General features: G+C 48.3%; 1 non-coding gene across 1 annotated transcript; it reads right to left on the bottom strand.

Annotated features, from left to right (window-relative positions):
* Positions 1 to 7,081: 7,081 nt before the first annotated feature.
* Positions 7,082 to 7,188, bottom strand: LOC125586739. The gene has a single exon (XR_007323274.1). It is a non-coding gene; the product is annotated as a small nucleolar RNA R71 (small nucleolar RNA).
* Between the last annotated feature and the right edge of the window lie 944 nt (positions 7,189 to 8,132).

The raw sequence follows: 8,132 nt of genomic DNA, 5'->3' as shown, positions 1-8,132 counted from the left end.
TTGGCCGATGATACCCATTCGCTACAAGTCGTGCCTGTTCGTGGCGCAAGGCTTACCCCTTCGTTTTCTATAAATAGGGGGTCCCTCCTGTCGATTTCATTAGCCAATTCCAGAGTAAAATACTCAGAGAAATTGTAGAGAGAGAAAGAAAGAGAGAGAGAGAGAGAGTTTCCGGCGAAAGAAAGGCCGATTGTGTGGTGGTTAGGTTTCCGGCGACTCTGATCGTTTAGGAACTAACTCCGATCAAGTGTGGGAGATCTAGACAAGGAGAAAGACATGGAGAACCCAGTCGTGGTTCATAAGGTACATGATGGGCCGTGGCTCCATCAGACCGAACGGACGGTCCTTGTGATCGCACCGCGGCTCTGGTCGGTTCATTAGTCCCATCCACTTCTCCTTATCTGTTTCTATCCGTTCCCTTTCTTTTCTTTCTGGTTATACACGAAGGTTTGTGATGGTTGAGTCCAAGGGACACGTCCCTAGGCTTTGGCCGATCATAACCAAACCGCAAACCTAGACACTGGTCGGTTATGCGGATGGTTCGAATCGTACCATGGACTGAGCGGTTGGGCAAAACGGTTGGGCATGTCCCAAAAGGCACGAGTTGCCAAAGGTCACGAGTTACCAAAGGTTGTGAGTTGCCAAAGGGTGTAAGTAACCAAAGGGTACAAGTTGCCAAAGGTTACGAACATCAAGAGGTACGAGGACCAAGAGGTACCAAGGGCCGAAGGGGTGCATGTTCAAAACAGTGTCTATTGAGACAGGTTGTGTCCGATCCTTATGGATCAGTCTATGACTTGTTAAGTCAAGACAAGTTCACGGTTTGTCTAAGCCAGGGTATGAGTCGCAAGGTCTGACCGGTTGCTAAACCTAGCGGATTGGGCTTGAGGCTTACTCGGCCATTTGGATCCAGGCCCAACGCTGGATCAGGTAAGGAAGTCCGTTGGGCCATTGAGCCGGACTTCATTGGCCGGTCGATCCTAGATTCTATCAGGTTAGCCGGATTGGTCTTCGGGACGATCCGGATCTGTTCGTGTGTTCTGCTTATTTATTCTGGACTGTCTATCTGATTCTAAGTCAAGGGGTGGTTGGTTGAATGACTTAGGATACGGTAGACAGATTCATACTTTTTATGATTATAATGACTGAGGTTTATTTAAGTTCTAGGAACCAAGCCAAGTATTATAGAATCGACCCGTTCTATTCTCCGTTATGATTAATGCTTATCTGGTTGTGGTTTCAGGAACTAAGGATTGTTCTGGTCAAGCCAAGGAGCCGTGAAGGCTCGGTCAGTGAGAGGCTGTGTAACGTGTTATTAGATGATGCTAGGGATGAACTAGGGATTGTCTATGAAACCGTGAACAATTTTTATCGCCGTACTGAACGCCTTGATCGTGGTGACCACGGCCGGGTCAGCGTTCTCTTCCGGATGTTCCGGTTGATTCGTAGTGTCGGCTTCGGACTCGAGTTGAGTTTCGACACCCGAAGCGTTTGCGTCAGCAGACGATGTTAAATCGTCTTTTCTTGAAACGTTTTTGCCGAAGATTTATCTATCTTCGTGCGCTTGCGATTTGCCGTTGCAGAGGTCGTCATCTGCCTTAACTTGTGCTCCGCGAGGAAGCATAGTCGCGACTATTTCTGACATCCCCAGATAGCTGCGACTCTGTTTGGGGTCGGGAATTTGACACCCAGGTGGTACGTCGATGGAACGGCTTGCATGGTGTTGAGCCATGGGGTTCCCATGATCACGTTGTAGATGGCAGGATGATCGACTACCGCGAATTCGACGATTTTTGTGATCTCCTTGGCCATGACTGGTAGCTGAATCGACCCGATGGTCATCGATACTTCGCCTGAAAAACCTGTGAGCGGTTTCGGCGTTGGAGTTACTTCTCCGAGTTCGATGCTCATCCGATTGAGAGTGTCGCGGAAGATTACATTGACCGTGCTTCCCGTGTCAATGAGTACTCTTCCGACTTCCAGATCTCGTATGACGAGACCTATGACGAGCGGATCGCAGTGAGGTTGATCGATCTCGCCGACTTCCTCCTTCGTGAAGGCGATTGAGCAATTCTGATCATCTCAGGTAGGAGACCATGTAGGCCAGTTTGCGCTCGACTCCGCCTTCCGCTGGTAAGCCTTGATGGCCGAAACCGTATCGTTGCAGAATTGCGATCCTCCAATGATCATGTTGACTCTGCGACGATGGTTATCAATCCCCTTGTCGTCCGGCCTTCTGCCGCGTTTATCCCCAGATTGGTTTCTTTGAGGAGATCTCTCCGCGGGAAGATTTCTGTCTGGCTTCGGGGGTCCATCGGTCTCGAGGATGAGATCTTTCACGCTGGTCACTTCCGAGAGTTCTCCAGCTAGTAGCTTCGCGGCCAGCCTCGCTCCCAAGACTTTGCAGTTAGTCGTGGGGTGTCCTCGGGACTGGTGGAACTCGCAGAAGGTGTTTTCATCATATCCTTAATTGTGAGTCCACGTATTACTCATGGTTTGGCCCTGGTCTGAGCTGATCGCGTAATTGTGCGCTCCTTGGAGATCTTCCCCCTCGTGATGGACATACTTGTCGTTACGAGGGTTCTTCTTCTTTGTTTTTGAGGATAGTCTCGCCGACTTATGTTTTTGCGATAAGACTTTCGTTTCTTCCTCGATCAAGATGTAGTCCGTTGCCTTGTGGAGGGCATCCTGGATCGTCTGTGGTTTGTCGAGGGCTATCCATTTTCTGAATTTTCGACTTATACCATAGCGCCTTTCTGAGCGCATCAATGGCCACCTAGTCGCTTATCCCGCAGACCCTGGACATTACCAACTTGAATCGGCTGATGAACTTGCGGAGGGGTTCGTCTTCCCTCTGGGACAGACTCCAGAGATCGACATCGAAAGTTTCTCTATCTATGAACATAGAGTATTGCTTGAGAAATTCCGATGCGAGCTATCGGAAACTTCCGATAGAGTTTCGCTTAAGGCGTGCGAACCATTCGAGGGCTGCCCCTTCCAGATTCTCGACAAACAGGCGGCAGTAGCCGGCGTCTCTTTCGCCATCCTTCAGCCTCGCTCTTCCCATGGTGATGTGGAAAGCCTGAAGGTGCGCCTTCGGATCGGTCGTACCATCATATCTCGGTACTTTGAGTTTTCCGGATCGGATACCCTCATATCTGAGATGCGAGTGGTGAAGGGGGTCTTTCGAGCCCCTTCCAGCAGCCTGTCAATCTCGGGTGCAGCGCTGGTAGCGTGATGGATTTGGGATTTCACGGCTCTTACTTCTGCCGCAGTCTTGGTGATATAGTCGCAAAGATCGCGGATATCCGACGTCTCGCCTGCAGATTTCCGAGCCTGTCGGCGTTTACTGCGAGTGAGCTCGGTTTGCTTTTCAGCCAGCTCTTCTTGTTCGTTCCAATAGAGGATTTCCTCCTCTTCTGTCATTGGTTTGTCGAACGGAGAGCTTTCCCAAGCAAATCGGCTTCTGGTCCTCCTTGGCTGTCTGTCGACGTCCTCATTAGTATCGTTGGAGACATCGCTAGGATCCAGGTTGACGTGCTCGACTCCGTTGTCCTCCGAAGCCTTCGCGGGGGGGTGGAGGACTTTCATGGTTTCCCTTTTCGATGGGAGATTTCTCGCTAGGGTTTTGACCCGAAGGTCGTTCCTGCGCGGCTCCAGGCCTGTCGAGTGGGGTTGCGAAGTCGAGTCTTTTTGCACGGATTTTAGTGGTTCCACGGGGGCGGATTGCTCGAGTCCTTGCCGTTAAAGTTTCAACTTGTTTGGTCAAGGTGCTCACGAGCTTATCCTGTTCTTCCGACCTTTTTTCGTAGGTGGCGAACATCATTTTAAACTCCTCGAGCACCGCGGCGTTGGCTGGTACGTTGGCCGCGGATAAGTCCGCTGCGGGAGTGTGGAGGTCAATGCCACTGCTTCCGTTAAGAGGAGTCTACACGTTATCCGCGTCGTCAGTTGACATGTCTGGTTGAGCGTGATGTAGTTGAGAGTTAGATTGATCCGTACCCCCCCCTCCTTCTAGCGCCAAACTGTGGGAATCGAAATTCACACTGTCGATTTCCGTTTAAATAAGAAAACTAGGAAAACCCTAATTTCCCAGAGGTCCCGGATATCTGCTAATACCACACGCCAAGCAATCAGAACACAAGAATAACAATGATAAAGTATAAGAAATTGAAAAGAGAGCAAAGTAGATCTTATTCCGAATTCGCGTTTGAGCGTTACAACAAGGTAAGAGCCTGGGCTACGAGAGCTGTCGGCGAGATTCCTAGGTCTAAAACCCTAAGACGGCAATAACCTAGTTGAGTCACAGCTCGAATAACAAAAACGGAAATATGCCTAATTGCTCTAAGTGCTAAGTTTGCTCTGAGAAAAGTCTCCCCCATGCCTCTCGGCTAGGACTCCTTATATACTGGCTCCTAGGTCGGTTTACGCTTTTCCTCGTCTGCCTTTAAGCCGCCATAACATAAAAATGGAGATATTCCATTTTTTCCGATCTTCATAATTATCTTCAGAATTTCGTATTTATCCGCGAAAACTTGACATTTATCTTTCCTTGCGAACCAAGCGTAAACCGTCATGCGGCTTATGGGCTGTTGGTTAAGAAATCGTAAGTTGGGCCTCGAGTCATGTCTTAGGTCCCTTTGGGCCGTCTTCTGACTCGAAGCGTTTATTACGGCTTCTTTTGATAAAGAACGAACTTTCCGCAGTTTTTGCCGTAAATTTTGATCGATGACTTAGAATGGCGGGAAACATGAAATGGGTTCGCTACGGTCTTCGGGAGATAGCATCGAAGGTTAGACGAGAATGCATGGACTAATGTCGTATCGACGTTTCGAAAGAGCTCGGTCGCTACGTAGCGACCGAGCTTCGGCTTGGGTTCGGTCGCTACCTAGCGACCGAGCAATACGAACGCTCGGTCGCTGCGTAGCGACCGAGCTTTGGCTCGAGCTCGGTCGCTACGTGGCGACAGAGTGGAACGAACGCTCGGTCGCTACGTAGCGACCGAGCTTTGGCTCGAGCTCGGTCGCTACGTAGCGACTGAGCGGAACGAACACTCGGTCGCTACGTAGCGACTGAGCGGAACGAACGCTCGGTCGCTACGTAGCGACCAAGCTTCGGCTCGAGCTCAGTCGCTACGTAGTGACCGAGCGGAACGGACCCTCATTCGTTACGTAGCGACAGAGCTTCGGCTCGAGCTCGGTCGCTCCGCAGCGACCGAGCGGAACGGATGCTAGGTCGCTACGTAGCGACTGGACAGCGTGCATGTGCGGTAGTAGCGTAATGACCGAGCTTGGTTCATCCGTGTTCCGATCGTCATACTCGGACCTATCCGGAACCGGTCTGGGCATGTTTCCGATGGCTTATGTTTGATCTAAATAGAATTCGAACGAAGCTTTATCTCGGGAACATACGTTGTGACGTTCTCTTGACCGAGCATGATTTGTTGCGAAAAGACATACTTGTATTTTGCGGGGATTTGGACGTTAACTTCGTCCCAACCGTTTTCGACCCCAACATCGATCGATTGATCCAATGGGATATCGATCGATTGATCCAATGGGATATCGATCGATACACCTTTTGCACCGTCGATCGATTATTCAAGTGTGATATCGATCGACGCGTTCTAGTCAAGCTTTATGCGCAGGTTGAGTGAAGGCTTACTAAGCTCACTAGATCAGCTCTCTCCTTGCTCATAGCAAGAAACATAGTTCTATTAGAACGTTTTCAGGATGAGAATAAAGCTTTCGCTTTTATCAATCAATCCAAGGGCAGGTTCTAGGTAGCTAATCTGGACACAAGCATTAATGAACATTCCTAAAGATGATTATCACAACTCAGCAATCTATAGTTGGGGCTAATCCCTCCTAACCTATTTAAACCCTAAAATCTAACAATGGAACTACTCAGACATGGCTAAGCAATTCATAACAGCAGTTAAGTATAAAAACTTCATTAGAATAGTAAATAGATATCAATGGAGTTTTAATCACAAATTATAACTTTGGATCTTCTCTCCAATCTATCAAAATCCTAAAAACCTTTGCTGTGAAAATAGTAAAACAATGAAAAGCACACTTCGCCTCTAACATGGCGGCAAAGCTTATATAATTAGGGTAAAACTCGTCATGGGTAATCTTGTAAAATGGTGAAGTCTTGGGCTTCAAGTCGGCTGTGACCAAACGAGCTTTCTGCATGCTTCGCTGTCGATCGATACCAAGTCACGCGTATCGATCTATTATTCCTCTCCAATATCGACCGATTGTCGACCTCGATGGTCATCTCGGGTGCTTGCTCCAAATATCTCCAAAATGCTCCAAAATGCTCCAAAATCATCACTTATCTCCAAAACACTTCTGGTCTTATGAATATAATAAATAAACTCTATAATATAATAATTATTAGTAAAAACACCTATAAACTATGGATGAAAATGGGTTAAACCCATAGTCTATCACAGGTGCATGACCAGTAGACATACTCGGTGCAACGCACAAGGACCACTACAACAGCTTACCAACGAAGAGCTCGCAAGATTAGAATGACAGAACCGTCAACAGCCAAGATCAGCCGACACCAATATGGGTGATCACGACAATCAGGATGATCTCACTGCTGCAATGGCACTCATGCAACAGCAGATGCAGCAGATGCAACAGACCATCCAGGCACAATAAGCCGCTGCTGCACAAGCATCCCAAAACGCTGAAGAGGCTGTTCCGATTGGGCAGAGGAATTCCTACGTAACCTGCCAGCCACATGCTCTGCCATCAACCCACCACCCTGCACCAGACAAGACTTTGAAATCAAGCCATCCTTGATCAGTTTAGTGCAGAGGAATATATTCAATGGGTTGCCTGCGGAAATCCCAATGGATCACATTGAGAACTTTGAGAAAGTGTGCGGCTTCACTCGAGCAAACGGAGTACCACCAGACTACATCAACTGCACACTGTTCCCTTTCTCTCTTGATGGGAAGGCTGCTCGCTGCCTAGATTCGCTACCAACCGGATCACTAACTTCATGGGAGCAGGTCCGATCTGCATTCCTTAGTCACTTCTACACGAAGTCAAAGACAACAGCTCTGAGGCAGAAAATTTCCACCTTCAAACATTTGGTAGACGAACATTTTTGTGATTCATGGGAACGATTCAACTTCTACCGCAGAGAGTGCCCACATCACGGTTTTAAGGATGACTATCCCCTTGGAGTGTTCTATGATGGAGTAGGATGGGAGTACCGAAACGCCCTTAACTCAGCCAGTAAGGGAGATTTCATGACCCAATCAACGCAAGGGGGTTTGAGCTGATTGAAAACATGGCGTCAAGCTGATCCGATAATAACAGGGAGAGCGATCACACCCAACAGGTGAACAGCATCGACAACAGCAAGATCAACCGCCAAGGTTGATCAACTGATTAAGAGCAACCAGAACCAGGTTTTCATAATGGAGGAATCTCCTCAGGATAAGGCAACTGCGGACAATACTTTGGAAGCAGATCAGTCAGCGAATGATCAGAATGAGGTCAGTTACGTCAATGGACAGGGATGGCAGTTCAAGAACTATGACCCAAACCCTAACGTGAGGAACAATCCACATCTGTACAACTACCCCAAGCTCGATAATCCGGCTGACAATACTCAGAACAACCAAGGGCAGAACGCAGGATACCAAAAGGGGTACAACCAGAACCACCAGGGGAAAACCTATGTCCTCAGCCAGGCTCAGCACAATCAGTTCCAGAATCAGAAACAGCTGACCAACCAGCAAGTTACTCCAGCGGCCACGACTGTTCCGCAAGATGAGTTAAAAAGTCTAGCCATGATGATGCATCAGCTACTACAAGGTCAGCAGATGCAAGGCAAGGCGTTGAATCAGGTCACCACTGACATCAACACTAGATGAACCACATGTTTGTGGGAACAAAATTCGCACTGTCGATTTCCGTTTAAATTAGGAAACTAGGAAAACCCTAATTTCCCAGAGGTCCCGGAGATCTTTTAATACCACACGCTAAGCGATCAGAACACGAGATATCAACGACAAAGTACAAAAATCGTAAAAAGAGAGCAAAATAGATCTTATTCCGAATCCGTGTTTGAGCGTTACAACAAGGTATAAGCCTGGGCTC

This window comes from Brassica napus, chromosome C4 (assembly GCF_020379485.1).
Source record: "Brassica napus cultivar Da-Ae chromosome C4, Da-Ae, whole genome shotgun sequence".
In the NCBI taxonomy this organism is placed as follows: domain Eukaryota; kingdom Viridiplantae; phylum Streptophyta; class Magnoliopsida; order Brassicales; family Brassicaceae; genus Brassica; species Brassica napus.
The sequence above is the reverse complement of the archived record's forward strand: the minus strand, read 5'-3'. Positions and strand labels throughout refer to the sequence as shown.